We start from the raw sequence: 17826 nt of genomic DNA, 5'->3' as shown, positions 1-17826 counted from the left end.
AAGCGGCCGACGCACGCACCGTCAAAACGAAACTACCGTTTGCTGAAAGAAGTGCAGACGAAACCGTGGTCGCAATCGACGCCACCATGGATGGCGACTATGCAGTTGTGAAGGCATCAGCCGAGGCGCGCACCGAGTGAAAACGAAACTGCTATATGCGGCAACCGCTGCGCACGAAACTGCGGTGGTTATCGACGCTATCATAGATGGCGACTACGCACTTATGAAAGCATGCCACTAGCCGCCAACGAAATGTTACGCGCGGCGATAAACGCATGAATAAAGGCTTTGAGGGCACAATTAGGCACGAAGTGCTCCGGCGTTGGTGTCAGTCACGTGCCGCATATGATTGCCACTGAGGACCACGGCGATGCAGCCTGCGCCGCTTCGTTTCGGTTGGACGCTAGGGCCGTTTTTGCTTTTCTGCGAAACGCATAAAAAAAAAATTTTTTATTCCTCCAATGTATATGTCAGTGCACATGCTATCGGCACCTACCCTATCTACATACAAATAGGAGAAATGCGCGTGGTGGTAAGTTACGGCTTCCGAGATTCAAGTGCGAAAGCTTAGGCACGCTGCCCGTTCTCAGAGGTTGGGTGGCTACAAGCTGCTTGCGTATTTATCGCGCAGTTCGGGCGTTGCTGTTACACAGTGTCATATGCTTTTTGACACTCGGGTATGGGTAATGGAGGTGCTTTGGATTGAGCGCACCTCGTGTTCGCTGTTTTAACCGCTTGTCGAGCGCAGGACCAGAAAAAATTTATCAGTGGCTCACGGAACCCCGAGCAGGGGCCTGCGGAACCCACTTTGAGAACTCATGTTCTAGAGGATTACACGCAAGCCTGTGTGAATCGCGCTGTGAAGCGTGGCTGAGCGCAGTGGTGCGAAAGATTAGTGCATTGACTTATCTTTTTCTCTACGCGCTGTGCAGGCAGCCGCAGCTGGGCCTGCTTCCCCCTGAATAGGAAGTGCGGTGAGGCATGGAAGACGGGTGATGGTTTGCATTGCATCTGTTTGCCACGTCTAACCGGTACCAGTCCTTAACTGCCATCATCATCAGCCTATGTTTATGTTCGCTGGCAGGACGGAGGCCTTTCCCTGGAATCTACAATTAATTACCACTGTCTTGCGCTAGCTGATTGCAACTTTGCCTGCAAATTTCCTAATTTCATCGCCCCGTCTAGTTTTCTGCCATCCTCAACTGTGCTTCCCTTGCCTTGGCACCCATTCTGCAACTCTAATGGTCCACCGATTATCTACTTCTACGCAGTGCATGGCCTGCCCAGCTCCATGTCTTTCTCTCAATTTCAACTAGAATATCTGCTATCCCCATTTGCTCTCTGCTCCACACCGCTCTCTTCCCGTCTCTTAACGTTAGGCCTAACATTTTTCGTTCCATCGCTCTTTGTGCAGTCCTTAACTTGTTCTCGAGCTTATTTGTTAACCTCCACGTTTCTGCCCCATAGGTTAGCACCGGTAGAATGCAAGGATTGTACACTTTTCTTTTTAAAGACAGTGGTAAGCTCCCAGTCAGGATTTGGCAATGCCTGCTGTATGCACTCCAACCCAATTTTATTCTTATGTAAGTTTCCTTATCATGATCAGGGTCTCCTGTGAGTAATTGACCTAGATAAACCTACTCTTTTACTGACTCTAGAAGCTGACTGCCGATCCTGAATTCTTGTTCCCTTGCCAGGCTATTGAACATTACCTTTCTTTTCTGCATATTAATCTTCAACCCCACTCTTACACTTTCTCGGTTAAGGGCCTCAATCATTAGCTGTAATTCGTCCCCATTGTTGTTGAGTAGGACGTCGTCTGCAAACCGAAAGTTGCTGAGATATTCGCTGTTGATCCTCACTCCTAAGCCTTCCCAGTCTATGAGCTTGAACACTTCTAAGCATGCAGTGAATGCAGTGATGCTACCGTGCCGTTGCGTCGAACTGCGCTGAGAGGCTAACTCTGCTACATCCTGCTACATTTCAGCAAAATATGAGAAATCTGCACGGACTTTGCGCCGAAAGGGTTGCTCGGGCTTTCAAAAACGAAACTATGCTCTCAAGCGTCATTTTATCGCGCCATCTAAAGTGGCATTGCATGGACCAGCGGCTGCATTAGCTCCGCGGTGGACCAAGTCAAGGGATCGTACAGCTGTCTCTTCTGTGGGTTTCTGTCTATATTCAGTACCTTCCACCCCGATGTGCACAGTTACTTATGCAACGGGACAATGTCGCTTTTCCGGCAGCAGAGAGCGATCGAGCTGGGCGCCGAGCCAGACCCTGAACTCCTGTATGACCAATGTAAAACGGTGACCGAAGTTCGGACACCGTATGGTGTCTTGGTCGATTTTTCGAGCATAACGTGTACATGGCACACCCATTTTTCCTTTCGTGGCGTAAGAGTGGCATACGGCCAAGATTTTGGTCAACTTGGCACCAAACGGCAACTTTTGCCGCTGGATACTGATGAAGTGCCACTGGTTAAGCCTTGCTGTGTCGTACGGGCCGTGACAAAAGTTCGCTACCAGCTGACGCGGTGGCAAGCACGGTCGTCGCGGCGAGATGGCCTCCAACATGTTCAGACCAGTAAACCGCTTCGGGGATTGGGCATGATATTACGGGCGAGACTGATGGCTGGCAGCCAAGATTTGGTCCGCTGGTGACATGCTGGCAACTACCGCGAACGCTTTCGCGAAGTTTGTCTTTGTACTTACTGGATGGAATGGCAAAAGCTCGCTTGTAGGCAGAAAGCTTTTTAAAGAATTTGCTCATCACAGCCTAATCTGACAGCGTTACATGTGCACGTATATCTGCAGTTTGCTATGGTGCGCGACGAGGGAAAGCGAACCGTTATGGCAGTGTCGACCATCACAGTATTTCAAGTATACAGTCAATGACAGTTTTTCCAGACGCCCAATCTTTCTGACATGCCCGACAGTTCGGACGCCTTCGTGGCACCGCCACGTTCTCCATATCGTCAATGTATAAGAACATCTAAAATTTCGGATGCAAAAACCCTACGCCGTCTGATTTTCCGGACTTTTTGCCATGACCGCTGGTCTTAAACGACTTTATCGAAGCCACCACCGCCACCACTTTGACTATCTCGTTGCCCTCAACAGGTGCTCTCGCACGCAGATCTGCTGGCTGCCGCACCCACCACCACGGCAACACTAGGCTTACCTGCTTCGACGTTCACTGCCAAGCTTCTGCTGTTGGGTGCCGTATTTTTCATTGAAAGAAAACAATGGCGCTGACTCCGCCTTTGTATTGTAATTGAGACTTTTCCTACAGCAGTCTGGGAATATAAGGAAGTGGCAGACGTTATGCAGCATGAAATAAGACGGACACGGCAAACAATCCGCCTTTTGCATTGCGCTGTGGCGCCACCTTAGCGGGCTCCGCGAGAAACAATACGTACGGCGTCAGGGGCCCCGCGGGACGCGGAGACACGCTGCAGGAAGCGAGCTGAAGTGGGTTTGTGCATTTGTCTGTCGTTGTAATTTTAGTTTTTGTGTGAGTGGCCGCTTGTTGGACAGGATGCCTAGGCCGGCAATGACTCTGGTACAACTTACAACCACAAGTCGTCGAATATGATGACGGGATTTCGTGCAGCTACGCCGACAAAACCAGTCACCGTGCGATGTGCTTCTGAACGAATACATCGCACCGCAACGCGATTGACACACCGCCTACGCTTGTATTCCTGTTATTCATATTTGTTCGTGCCGAATATGAGTCCAAACATGCTTCGGAAGTTGAAATGCACGAACGTCAGCACTCGCCAGCCGCCCACGTCAAGTTTAAGCTGTGGTCGATTCTGCTCAGCGGAGGTTAGCCGTATCGTATATAGCAACAGAGTTCATGCATCTGCCAGTGTTAGACCTGCACTGAACGTACGCTAATAGGATGATAAAAATTGCTTTTATAGCCGAGTCTTGACCACAGTGGCCATAGCTCTTTGAAGGGGCGACACTGCGCCCAGAGTATTTGTGCAACGCAGGAACGGCGCATTTGTTTACAACGGCACACGTATGGCCACCGCTCGCTGTTCTCTACAAGTACAGTAGAAAGCATGCACCGCTCACACGAAATAATGAGGAAATGTTCAAAGTATATATGAACACTTCTCATTGCACATATCAGAAGCGATCACACTGAGACAAGAAGGCATGAACGTCCCGGGCACATCGAAAACGGCGACAACGACCACCTAGCCGCACTGGCACGCGAAAATGCCGATGCCCGCCGTACTCGCGTGGCAACGAGCGGTGTTGTTGCTTACGATGCAGTATCAAAAGGGCCATCACTTGTTGCCTGTTTAGCATAGAGGCAAACTGTGTTTTCGATAACTACTAAATATGGCAGCATTAAAATCCACTCTCTGTAGTTGCACTTCGTTCATGGAAGCGCCGGCGACTGCGACCGACAGCCTTCGTTCAAGAACGGTGCCTGTACCGCGGTATTATCACTGCGCCGTGTCGCCGCTTCCCACTCTGTGTGCATCGTACTATGCTAAGAGTGGTTCACTTAAAACGGTAAGGTCAGTACCGAACTATATAAGCAGTTTCCTTCGTCGTACTTGCTTATCTTATATTTCAGGTCCGCCGGCAGCGGACGAACTCGTAGGCTGTGTTAGGCCTGATGAACCTACCTGAACGAGATCGACACCGCCTCAAACTTGATGTGGAGGGCTTTAAAGGGGTGGAAATCGTGCATATCAGCGTCTGAAGCACGTTTCGACTCAATTTGAGCGTCAATAAATACATACACGAGCGCATTTGCGGCTATATTCACGTTGTCAGTGCAATGTTCTCACTCGGCAGCCGCTCGCACGGCGATCAGCACACTCGTTTTGTCGGCGTCTTCGGCACGAAAGCTTATCACACTACGATTACTCGCTGTCGTCAGTCGTGTTGTCGGTCGCTTCTTCGTCATACTCGTATGTCAATATAGGTCTCCCACTGGCACAGTATCACAGCTACAGCCGGCCGAGCGTTGGCGCCGGCGTGAGGTCGACTTCTGACCGTCATCGGTGTCGTGTCGGCATACATTGTGATGTACCGGACGTTAACCGAATATTCCTGTGAACAGCTGAAGTTTCTACCGAAACGCAGCGCAAATACCGCGTCGTCGAACGGCACAGCACCGACAATAAAGAGTTCGCGTGCTTGACGGCTATGCTGCATACGCGTGCGTCGTCAGCTGCACGAACCACCGACTCCGTACAAACGTTTTCGGCGCTCGCCGCTAGGGTACAGGGCATGCGCACTCGGCACATGAAAAAGGCGGATTGTTGGATTGGAAAGAGGAAACCACATAAGGGGTAGAACATGGAAATAAAGCAAGCTATAGAAGAGCATAAGCAGGCTTCTAGAGATCATCGAGAAGCCAAAAAGTTGGGATTACAAGAACGAGAGGTGCTCCTTAGACGGAACGAATACCGAAAAAAGAAAAGGGTGGCGAGTGAGTTTGGGGAAGAGAAAATTAAATGCGCAAGTGAACGTTGGGTGCGTAACATTCGCGAAAGAGAGAAAGGCGCCCCCAAAAGATTCTGGAACTATATAAAAGCACTTGGAGCTTCAACTAAAAACTTGCAAACGGCTATAAGGGATGGAGACGGTAACATTTACGAAGGAGACGATGCACTGAAGTACATCACAAACCTTATTAGGGGCTTTGGCACGAAAGAAAGTTCAGACAACAGGGGCGCGATCTTGTACGCGTTTCAAAATGGAACGGAGGCGTTCCGTTCCATCGAGCCGCACACGATTGGTCAATTTGAACGTCGCGGTTGAAATTGACCAATCGTGTGCGGCTCGATGGAACGGAACGCCTCCGTTCCATTTTGGAACGCGTACAAGATCGCGCCCCAGATCCAACAACAACACAGAAGCCGGAGAGATCAAAATTTATCATAGAAAGCTTTTATTGGAAAAAGGCCAGAGAAAATGGTGCAACAGAAGGTCCCTGGACTTATGTATGCAGACGCAGTGGCGCACCGATGGAGGGAGGGGATTCGGGGGTTGTAACCCCCCCCCCTGAGGCCGACTTATTCCCCCCTTTTGTTTAAAGAAGTACTGACACAAAAATTTGACGTCGAGGTAACTCGTGAGATCGATTTAGGTGGACACACACATATCGTCTACAAAATATCAGTGGCGAATATATCTTGGACCATATTTAATATCAATTTTAAAAGTACGTGGGCGCAGCCACCCGCAAAGCGCAGCACCTCGCGACATTGACATCAAGGAGGGATTGTAAATAACCAAGAAAACGCTACGTCACCGTATGTATGTCACGAGTTTGCGCTGCCTTCGGGGCGGGGCCGGCGAGCAAGTTCCTCACCGCTCCGATCGTCCCGGTGCTTTTTTTTATTTTTTTCCTCCCTGCGTCGAGACGCTGGCCTGTGAGTGTGCATGTTATGCAACGTTGTGCGATATTGACACGTATAGATGTTTATCTTTCACCGGTGGCCGCTTTCCACCGGTGGCCGCTTTCCACCGGCTAACAAATGTTAAACGTTATCGCTCGGCGCAGGACGCGCCTGTATCGGAAGTTTCTAGAACGTTATCGATGCTTCTTTCCATTGCCTGTTTTCACCGACGCTTATGTTATCTGATTGCATGACTGACGCGAATTCTCTAGAACTTTCTGGAAGACACGCGGGCATCAGGGATTAATCTAGAACCTTCGATGACTCAGGTATAAAAGCCGACGCGTTTCGCCGCTGATCAGATTTTCGACGATCGCCGACTGTGTTCGCCGCTATCGTTGTGCTTTGAGTGTACCTTCCTTTTGTGGGCACGGGTTCGCCCAATAAACAACCAGTTTCGTTGTACACAGTTTTACGACTGTTTTCTTCAGCGTCGCTACTACGTGACAATATGGTTAATCCTTGGCATGACTTTGGCTCACAAGCGGTCAGCGCAGCCGCCGCAGCAATCGTCTCTACGAAGTTGCTTGCCTTGCTAACGTGTTTTCTCATCGCTACCAACGCCGTCGGCAAAACTTATTGTACTGTCAGTTATGAGCGTCATAAATGTGCAGACGTTGATTGTGTTGACGAATATAAGTGCTTTATTACGAGCTGCGGACGGATCGCAAGAACCGTCGACCCCGGATCAGACGGCCAGCGAGCTGGGCCTATACGGCTTCCGAGCGATCGCCAGCTCGCCTGTGGTGGATCTAATCAAAAGTGGTTGGCCACGTCTAATACGGTGGCGACTCCCACCTGGAGGAAATAGTCGCCACTGGACGACGAAAACGAGGACGGCAACGACATCGCAAAGCTCGTGCAGGCGTAGCAGACGAACTAGCAACACGAAGCTCGCTCGCCTGTGAGCGCGCTGGCTTGAACACGTCAGTTTTGTGCGATCACGTGCTCACTGTGTTTACAATTCCTCTTCTCCCATCTCGTTGCTCTCTGAAACAGAAACGTGGACTGGTCGCTGCAAAGAAGACTCCAAATAATTACCTGTAGCGCTCTGAAGCAAGTGAGGTTTCGCGCCGTGATTACTGGGTCATTAGCTACTCATTACAGCAGAAAAAACAAGTTCGAAAATTTTTGTGTCAGTACTCCTTTAACCCCTTTTCTTTCCTTACGCATTTGAGTACTGCAACTAAGATGTAAGATGCGCAATCGTCTGCACACTCGCAAAAATCACATTTTTTTTTACAATTTCCCATGAAGAAATCGAAATTAGTGCTGTTTGGATGGCATTGGCAAACTGTCAACCCCTCCCCCCCCCCCCCCGGCAGAGAACCTGGGTGCGCTACTGTGCAGACGACATTGCGCTACTAGCGGACAATAAAAAAGATTTACAGATAGTCGCGAAAATCTGTGGGAATGCAGCGACAAATCTAGGCCTTAAGTTTAGCACAGAGAAATTGGGAATTACGATATTTAATGAAGAGGCGAGTAACTTCGTGGTGTCAATTCAACAGCAAGTAATACCCATAGTGAAGCAGTACCTAAGTACCTCGGCGTACACATAAACGAAGAAAAGAATTACTCAAGCAACCACCAAGATAATCTGAAAATAAAGGGGAAGCAGAATGCAGCAATAATGAAACACAGAGCACTGTGGGGCTGCAATTAGTATAATGTGGTGCGTGGAATCTGGAAAGGAGTAATGGTGCCAGCGCTAATGTTCGCAAATTGCCATTCTATGCTTAAAATCAGATATATTGCCGGGGTTGTAAGTTAACCAAAGACCAGTAGGCCGGTTGGCTTTGGGAGCCTACGGTAATACCACAAATGAGGCAGTGCAGGGGGACATGGGTTGGGCTTTTTTGAAGTCTGAGAAGCACAGAGCAAATTAGTTTTGAAGAAAGGCTCAGGAACATGGATGAAAATAAATGGGCGGCTAAAGTTCACAAGTATCTGTACATGAAAAGCGTGGACACAGAATGGAGGAAGAGGTCAAGGAAGTTGGCAACCAAGTACAGGACAATCGAAACTGTATTTAGACAACCAGGACTCGTCAGAAAGAAAGTGAGTGAAATAGAGACCGTGAATTGGATGCAAAGAATGGAAACAAAAAGGACAATGGAGATTTACAAGAATGAGAAGAAAGAAATTAGAAGGGAAAATCTGTACGATAACACAAAGGGCAGTGCCTTGCTATTTGAGGCTCGAGCCGGTTGCCTAAGGACGAAAACATATCGGAACAAATATTCGGAACTAGATGAGACATGTGTATGCTGCAGTAAAGATCCAGAAACCACTCAGCACATCCTGATGGAATGCGACGGGATCCACCCAGCGAGAACCGTAGATATACCGTGCAACTCCCAGAAGCACTTGGGTTTAAAGTGGAAGGAAACATAAACAGATCAGCCGTAGAGCGCAAGAGGAACTTCCCACTCAATCTCCCACGCGCAAGCAAGGAAGCGGGACGGCAGCGCCGGAGGGAGCGGGGGGCGCACTTCTACTCTGCCAACAACCGCGCTCGACGCTCGCTCGCATCGTCGCTTATCTCCACACGGCTCTGATCTTTATGCGCCGTGCATTCGCCGCTCAGTTTCCGTTGAAGCGATAGACCGCACGTACCTTCGCCCGCTGCTGCGGCGTATGTGCTTGCTGCCAGCGTTTTGACAGTCGTTGTTTGCAGTCATTCAGTGTGATCTATTCATGTTTGTTTGTGCGCGCTCACACCGCGCTTGTTCAATCAGTTAGTAATAGTCAGGCCACATTTTCCAACGCACGCTACACATGCAATGCTGCCCGGGTCGGCAGTGCAGCGCTACAGGTGTGTCCCTTCGCACGCGCTGCCCAAGGGAAGCGCTTCTCAACAACACCATCGTTTCACACGCGCCTTCTCGTGGTCATCGAGTCTCTCTTCATGTCGGTCTGCTTACGCCGCAGCACACCTGCTTACTTAATCAGCTCATGTTTACTACAATTCATATTGCTACCAAAGCCGCTCACCTTACTTCGTATGTCATTGCTGTGTTGCTATCGCATTCATTGCTTCGCCCTTAGGGCGAAACTGTGACATTTTTTTGTATGTTACGGCAGATGTTTTTTCTGAAGGAACTACTGCACTCAAGATTTAATGTAATGCATAAATGAAAAGAAAAATGAATGCACTTTCACGCATAAAAGTTTTATTAACGAGATGTATGTCATTAAAAAGATATAAATTGTTAAAATCAAGATTGTGCGATAAAATTGAACAAAGTTTGTACAGACACGCTTGTATCTACTAAGAAAGAAATGTTACGAAAATTATGAGATATACAAAAATTTATTGCCGTCTAGTAGGCACTAACTCCGAAAAAATCAAAATTTTTCATTCAACAGGTATTCCGCTACAAAAATTTTAACTGCAAGTACTACAGTTGGGCATGCCGGCTGCAGCCGCCGATGTTCCGGGCTGGTTGGGTCGTCGTCGCTTTCAGACTGAAAGTCCAACGAAAAGCCAGCGTCCTCTGACTCACTGCTATTCGATGTATTGATAAGATCAGCCGCAGAGGCAGCGGAATCGAGATATCTGCAATCTCCCAAAGCGCGTGCGCCGTTTTCGGAGCTGGACAATTTTGCCTTCTGCTTTGACGATCACAAAACTTCGGAGCGCGTTTAAAAATCATTGCTTGGCGGGAAAAAAGCAAACTGCTTAGAAAACAAAAATATAGTTTCTCCTCTTTCACGTCCAATGGCGCTTTGTGTCCGTGAGCGGCTCGGAAGGTCTCAAAAGCGGCGTTTACAAGGGCTAACTATGCCTAACGGGCGTGGTATGGAAGGAGTTAAGCAAACGTGGGAAAGTGCAATTGTCACGGTATTTATTCCTTAATTATACTCGATGCATCCACCGTCTCCTGTCACCATACGATACGCCTAATAAGTGTACTGGCAGGCCTTCAGACCTATTTTTGACGCCCCTGTGGTGATTTGAGCCCTTGGGGACAGTAAAAAGCAATCATAGATTTTTTCAGACTGCCTGATTTTTCAAACATTTTCGCGGCCCCTAGGCCTTTCGAAAAATCGGACGTTGACTGTAGATGGTTATCAGTGAATCGCAGCACAGGGAAAAATAATTAAATTTTTTCCTACCACTGGCGGTATGAAAATTATTTCATTCGTACGTTTTAATAATACATTGTTAAGTTCATTTTACATTTCATATGAATTTCATACCGCTTGCGGTAATGTTTTAGAAAAGAGTGCTGCATTGTAAAGAGTGCAGCTCTTTACAGTGGAGTCCTACAAAGGATAAATTTATAGGAGCAAGATCACTCTGAAGATTGCAAAATGCTTTCAAGTTCTGCACGTAGCATGTCCAAGTCCTTCCGTGCTTTTTTAAGCGACTGAAGTGCTTTTTAAGCAGATCTTATGACACCACCACTTCGTCGCAGTCCACAGTAAGGACTGCGATGAAAGGTAGTGGGGGAGGGGTTATGGTCAATTTTAGTGTTTGGATTGAATTTATGAACCAATGACTGCTTTCACATGCATTGCCCACAGTAAAAGCCCCATATAATATAGTTTGCAATCGCTTTCATAAACCTGCTCGGAAAGTCCATTTTACTGCTTGGAAACGCATTTTTGGCTGCTCCAAAAGCTACTCCGAAAGGAGATGGGCCACACTGTGAATAGCATGGGAGAGATTGTGTCTCCTTGCCTGACCCCTTTCTTGATAGGTAACTTTCTACATTTCTTGTGGAGAACCAAGGTAGCTGTGGAATCTTTGTAGATGTTTCCTAAGACATTCACGTATGCGTCCTGTACTCCTTGACTGCGCAATGCCTCTGTGACTGCTGGCATCTCTAGTTAGGGAGCCGTGAGATATCCTCCTCGCCTGGTCGGAGCTGGAGGCCCAAGGGGCCTCTTGGACCAGGTGCAGAAGGTTGCCAGGATTCCTCACTGGTGTCCTAGAATAAGGAGGACCCACCCACCCGCTCCCTTTCACCCAACCCCTTCCCTTATTTCCCTTTTCCCCTCCCTCGATAAGTTTTTCCATCCATCCATCCATCTCTAGTGAATCAAATGCTTTTTCATTGTCTATGAAAGCCATATAGAGGCATTGATTGTACTCCACAGGTTACTCCATTAGCTGATTTTCTTCTTGTAGCGCAAGAAAAAATGGACGAAGAAAAATGGAGCGTGCCTGTGTGTGTCTCTGTTCTTCTTCTACGTCTGTGTGTTTTTTTGCGCTACAAGAAAAAAATTTGTAAACATGCTACACCAACAAGCCTAAATGTGTACACTGATGGACTCCATTAGCTGATTGAGGGTGTGATGAAAAATGATGTAGTGAGGTTTGATTGTGATGAAAATGTAATGAGGTTTGGGCCCAGGACCACTCGCCAAGGAATGCAATCGTCCACTCGAGTGCACACAAACACAGAATATATATTAACAGCACAAAGACGTAAAGACTTCACGATGGACATGTACTTAAGAATTATGCTAACGCATGCAGTCCCGAAGCTGCTACTAAAGTGTCCTGTTATATAAAGTCTCTCGCCGTGCGTTTCCTTTGCGTGGAGCCCGTTGATGTGTGGAGCCCGTTGACACGTAGAGGCCGATGTCGGTCCCGAAGGGTCCGCTGACGGCGGTACGACATTACCATGGGTCTACCCACGGCATCATGGGATCTGCAGCAGCGACGGTAGCAGACACAGCCATGGTAGCCGTGCAACAGCTCTCGCTACTGCTCTCATCTCCGCAGCAGGCTGGTCGTGGCAGTGGCCCGGGAAAGCGACCACCTCGCCTGGCTCCCTGGACCGGTTGTCCAGCAGGAACACAGGCCCTTCAGGCTCCCTGGACCAGTTGCCCTGCTCGTCTGGCTCTTTGGACCGTGATTGCTCCGCTCACCTGGCTCCCTGGACTGGTTGCCCAGCAGGAACGCAGGTCACTGGCATCCGAGAACAAGTTGCCTCGTTTGCCTGGCACCCTGGACCGGTTGCCCAGCAGGAACGCAGGTCACTGGCATCCGAGAACGAGTTGCCTCGTTTGCCTGGCACCCTGGACCGGTTGCCCAGCAGGAACGCAGGTCACTGGCATCCGAGAACGAGTTGCCTCGTTTGCCTGGCTCCCTGGACCGGTTTCCCAGCAGGAACACAGGTCCTTTGCGTCCGAGGACAGCGTAGTGGGCGATCTGGGTTCCCTGGACCGGGCGTACAGCGAGAACCGGCTGGCCTTCAACGTCGAGCAGCTCCGAACACTCGCACGCGCCACACGATCACACCACTTCGTCATCGCCCCCGCACGGCGAACACGGCAATGTCTTTTTGTTTTTTGCGCGCTTCCGTCCATATCATGACAGATGGCATGTATGTGATCCATTGTAGAATATTCCTTCCTGAAGCCAGCCTGTTCTCTTGGTTGAGTGCAGTCAGGTGTTTCCCTGATTTTGTTGGAAATTATCTGGGTGAATATTTTATACAGTACTGAAAGCAAGCTAATAGGCCTATAATTCTTCAATTCTTTAACGTCTCCCTTCTTATGGATTGCAGTGTAGACCGCTTATAACGTAAGTCGCCAGAGTCGCGAATATCTGCACTATAAGCGGTACGCACTATAACCAAAACAACAATTTTCAAGCCCTGCACGTCTGCAAAACATGTAGACCAAGCATGTAGACACGCTTTGTACAATCGCGTGCACATCTCGATTACGTTTTTGCCAGTGAGCTGGCGAAAACATAATCGCGATGTAGCCTGTGCTCTTCAAGCTCGACAGCTTTGCACCAAGTCAAAACGAAACAACTGTTTGCCGCAACCGCTGCAGAAAAAAACAGTGACCCCTATCGACGCGATTATGAATGGAGACTTTGTGCGGTGCTGAAGGAACGCGCCCGACGCACGCACCGAGTCTGGACGAACTAACTACCATTCGCTGCAACAACTGCAGTCGAAACCACGGTCGCTATCTATGCGTTCATCGATGGCGACTACGCAGTTATTTAGGCACGCGGCCGACGCGCGTACCGAGTAAAAACGAAACTACTGTTCGCCGCAACCGCTGCGGAGAAAACCGCGGCCGCTATCGACACGATCGTGGATGACGACTACGCAGTTACGAAAGCCGGGCCAACGCGGTGTTATGTGCGGCGGTAAACGCAAGAATACAGGCTTTATAGACACAAATAGGCTCGAAGCGTTCCGGTGTTGCTGTCATTCACGTACGATTTCAACTGATAGCTGTGGCGATGCGGACTCCGCCGCTTTGTTTAGGTTGGACACTAGCGCCGTTCTTGCTCTTTTGCGTTACACATTTGCAGCGCTCCTCGCACACCGAGCACCGAAAATAGTCCGAATTAACCGATGTGCGGCCAAGTAAGTCTGAATTAACGAGAGTTTGATTGCATTGAATAATGCATATGCCGGCCGGGACTAAAGGATGAGTCTGAATTAACCTATTTTCCAAATTAACGAGGGTCGAATTAACGAGGTTTTTAGCTCCAAACTAAATTTTCGGAACACTGCTTAAATTGACAGCGTCGCTCGCGCGATATCTGCATTTCACGACACGCATCGCGACAGGTGCACAGAAACTGAAGCTGCGTTCAGTGCAAAACGCACCGCCGCTGATAAGCAGCCAAGCAAAAGGTTTCTCCGTCGCCTAGACAACCAACGCGCGCATTTTTCCCCGTTCGTTTGCTCGACGTCTCATGCTCCTCCTTCGCATCGCCCTCGTTGATCTCCTATCTCCCATCGGTGGGCGCACCTTGTTGAGAAGCGTGCTCGCTGCCGCCCTTGTCGGCGAGATTTTCCCGCGGAAGCCGCATTATAACCGGCGTTTCGTCTCACGCGGCTTCACTGTAAGTGGTATGCGTATACATGGAGTTCTATGGGAGGGTAAACGGGATTCGGAAAAGGCTGCGTTGTAGCCACTTCTGCACTATAAACAGTTACGTTATAAGTGGTCTATACTGTAGTTTAATTTTGGCGTTCTTCCAGTTCTCCAGTACACCTGAAGTCGTGAGGCATTGTCTATAAAGGACCGCAAGCTTTTCAAGCACGATATCTGCTCCGTCTTTGAATAAATCGACTGTATTCCATCTTCTCCTACCGCTTTTCTTTGGGTCATGTCTTGGAAGGCCCTTCTTAACTTCATCGCTTGTTATAGAAGGAGCCTCTGTATCTTGTTCATCCCTACTTCGAATGAAAGTAGCTTGGCTGCTCTGGGTACTGTACAGGTCGGTATTGCTGGTTTTACTATATCATTGAAATAACTGATGACATTACCCTGCTTATCTTTCTTTAAGTGCCATATTTTATGACAACTTTGTGAAATCAAGTTTTGTGCACAGTTACGTTGCTCTGGCCTGTACTCTGCCAGCGAGATGTGAGGGCAACATTTATTTATTTATTTCAAGAAACCCCTAAAGGCCCTCACAACGAGGGTATAACATAGGGGGGTGACAAAAATTCTATGACAATCTAGAGAAGGAATACACAACAAGAATAAAATGTGGCAGCACAGCAACAATCAATTAACCATAATGAAAAAATGCAACATAATAAACAGAACACAAAAAAAAATCATACACATTGCGGTAAGCGGAACAGAACTAGAAGAAAAGCTACTCATTGCATTCATTTTTTAGAAGTTCTTGAAATTTCGATGTGTTCATTTCAGTTGGGATTGTAGCAGGCAGCGGGTTCCACTCAATAGTGGTTTTGGGTATGAATGATTTCGCAAAAGATGAAGTGCGGCAAATGATACGTTTGATCTTGAAAGGATGGTCACGGCGGGGGAAAGAAGGCCGATGGTGATTGAAAGAAATCGTCATGAAGCAACGGATGATGGTAAATTTTGTGAAAAAGAGTTAAGTGAGCAAGTTTGCGATGATCGGAGAGGTTAATAAGACCAGCATGAGCTTTTAATGCTGTGACGCTAGTGAAACGCGAGTAATCTGAAAAAATGAAACGAGCAGCACAGTTTTGCAGGGATCCGATGTTATCTATGATGTAGGCTTGATCCGGGTATTTGATTTTAGGTCGGATTAAGGTGATATAAGGAAGTTTACGCACAGGCGTAGGAGCATGTCGAAGGTTACGTTTTAATAAGCCAAGAGAACGCTTAGCAGCTGCTAGAATCAGATCAATGTGATAGTTCCAGGTTAAGTCAGACTGTAGGTGAATACCTAAATATTTGTAAGTAGAAGCTGTCTCAACTGTTATGTAATTAATAGTGTATGTAGTTGGAATGCGGCAAGATTTTCTTGTAAAGGAGACGAGCTTTGTCTTAGAGTAGTTTAGGATCATTTGCCACGATGAACACCAAGTGTTAATTGAATCGAGACCAGTTTGTAAATATTGGTGGTCAGTGTCACTTTTAATGGCTCGGTACACAACACAGTCATCAGCGAACAGTCTAATTTGAACAAGGAACATTTGAACATGGAAGAAACATTGTCATGCGCTTTTAAATGAGTGCACATTCTTTCTCTGCTAGTACCATTCTAAGCTCATTTTGGATCAAGGAGGCGGACACTTTCTTTGAGGGTCAACTGTTCAGTGGAGGCCTTTCGTGTAGCAGAAGGTCAACGCCTTCAGCTGTTGCACTCACTTGTTGGGGCAAGGCTCGAGATCCTTTGACCACTGGAAGGCAGCTTGGCATGTGACTTCTGCACCACTGCAAATTTCGGCCCTCGGCCTAGGGTACGACACACACTGTCTGGGAGGTGGACGACACCATCACCAGGCACTCTCGCAAGTTAAGCAGTCTAAGCTGCCTCAGAGCACATTTTCACAAGTGCTCCACGGTGCTGTTGATACGAGTTAAATATTCCCTCTACCATTATTTTTTTTGTGGCAGCCAGGTGACGATCATAGTAATTGCAATCACGGGTTCAGAGAGCACTTGTCCTTGTCTATGTTCTTTGGTTTCCTTTCCTCGTTCCATAAGCCGCGCTGCTTATGGAACGAGGAAAGGAAACCAAACAACATAGACAAGGACAAGTGCTCTCTGAACCCGTGATTGCAATTACTATGACCGTCACCTGGCTGCCACACAAAAACTTGATTCTGCTTGGAATTCATCATATGATATTGTACGCAAGCTGGTAAACCTTTCCTTTCTCATAGATCATTAGCACGAAGCACTGTATGGAGAATGGTTGCGAGCTTCTCAGGTCACATTTTATTCGTTCAGCTGTTGGATGACAAGGGAGCCTCCCGTGTGCAGGTGGGTCCTCAACTGCCGCTGGGCACGGCATGTGGCCTGCTGACCAGCTGTGGTCACCACGCAGGGGTCATTGACCTCAGCCTCTCACTGGCGAAGCAACGGGACCCCCAGGGGCTGGCCCTGCACTTCTACCGGCAGGGAGAGCGGCCCGAGGACGAGCGCGGCCGGCAAGCCTATGGCGCACGCCTCGAGTGCTACCAGGTGGGTGTCAGGTGGGCAAGGGCCTCTCTCTCTCTCTTTCCCCCTCGTTAATTCATGTTGCAATCAGATGTTGCCGCATGCCCTGTGTGCTGTATGTGTGAGTGAAGGCGCATGAGTGGCACGCGCTTTCATGGAGAGCGAACGCACGGTGAAGAGCAAACGCGACGTCTTCTGTTGTGCGAAAGGCTATGGGGGGGTGGGAGGAAGGAAGGGAGGGAGGAGAGGCGGCGTTTAGCTGCAGCTCCAAATGCATATCTAGCGACTGGGCGCAAGGGGAACTGGCGACTCAATCTCCCACGCGAAAGGAGGAAAGCGGGAAGGCAGCGCGGGAGGGAGGGGGTGCTGCTTCTACTCTTCTAGCAGCTGCATATTTGTACTTCGCGTGGCTGCGGGCTATCGCACGCACCGTATCTTGAAAGCGATCTCCACACAGCTCTTACTTTGGTATGCTCTGTGCTTTCGCCGCTCAGTTTCCATTGAAGCGATAAACTGCACAAACCTTCGCTCGCTGCTGCCGCGCTTGCTCACGCCAGCGTTTTGACAGTGGTTGCCTGCGGTCATCGAGTGTGATGTATTCATGTTTGCTTGTGCATGCAGGCACCAGGCTTGTTAATTCAATTAGTAAGCGAATGTGTCCAAGCTTATGCAGCATATAAAACTACCATCCTTATTCAGTATAGCTCTCTACTAATTTTGTTATTGCAATGGATGCTTCGCCTTTCGGGCGAAATTGCAACTTTTTAGCACATGCTTTTTTTTTTGGCAATCTTTTTGGTGCTGTTTCCTTTAAGTTCAATGATGTACCAACCAGCCCAATTCATTGCGCTCCTGGTGCTGTGGTGATTTACGGTGCTGTCAACATGCACTGGTCACTTCAGTACTCATCAATGCTGTGCTTTCACCCGCCGTGGTTGCTCAGTGGCTATGGTGTTGGGCTGCTGAGCACGAGGTCGCGGGATCGAATCCCGGCCACGGCGGCC

At 48.6% G+C, this 17826-nt stretch overlaps 1 protein-coding gene across 1 annotated transcript in view; it reads left to right on the top strand.

Annotated features, from left to right (window-relative positions):
• Positions 1-17826, top strand: part of LOC119453956 (nuclear pore complex protein Nup155) — a 93024-nt gene that overhangs the window by 51893 nt on the left and 23305 nt on the right. Inside the window, exon 3 of the mRNA XM_037715987.2 lies at positions 16646-16846. The gene's annotated coding sequence lies outside the window, so the exon portion shown is untranslated. The remainder of the gene's footprint in view (positions 1-16645; positions 16847-17826) is intronic.

The sequence above is a fragment of the Dermacentor silvarum genome, chromosome 5, assembly GCF_013339745.2.
Source record: "Dermacentor silvarum isolate Dsil-2018 chromosome 5, BIME_Dsil_1.4, whole genome shotgun sequence".
Classification (NCBI taxonomy): domain Eukaryota; kingdom Metazoa; phylum Arthropoda; class Arachnida; order Ixodida; family Ixodidae; genus Dermacentor; species Dermacentor silvarum.
This window is presented reverse-complemented; position numbering and strand designations above follow the sequence as displayed.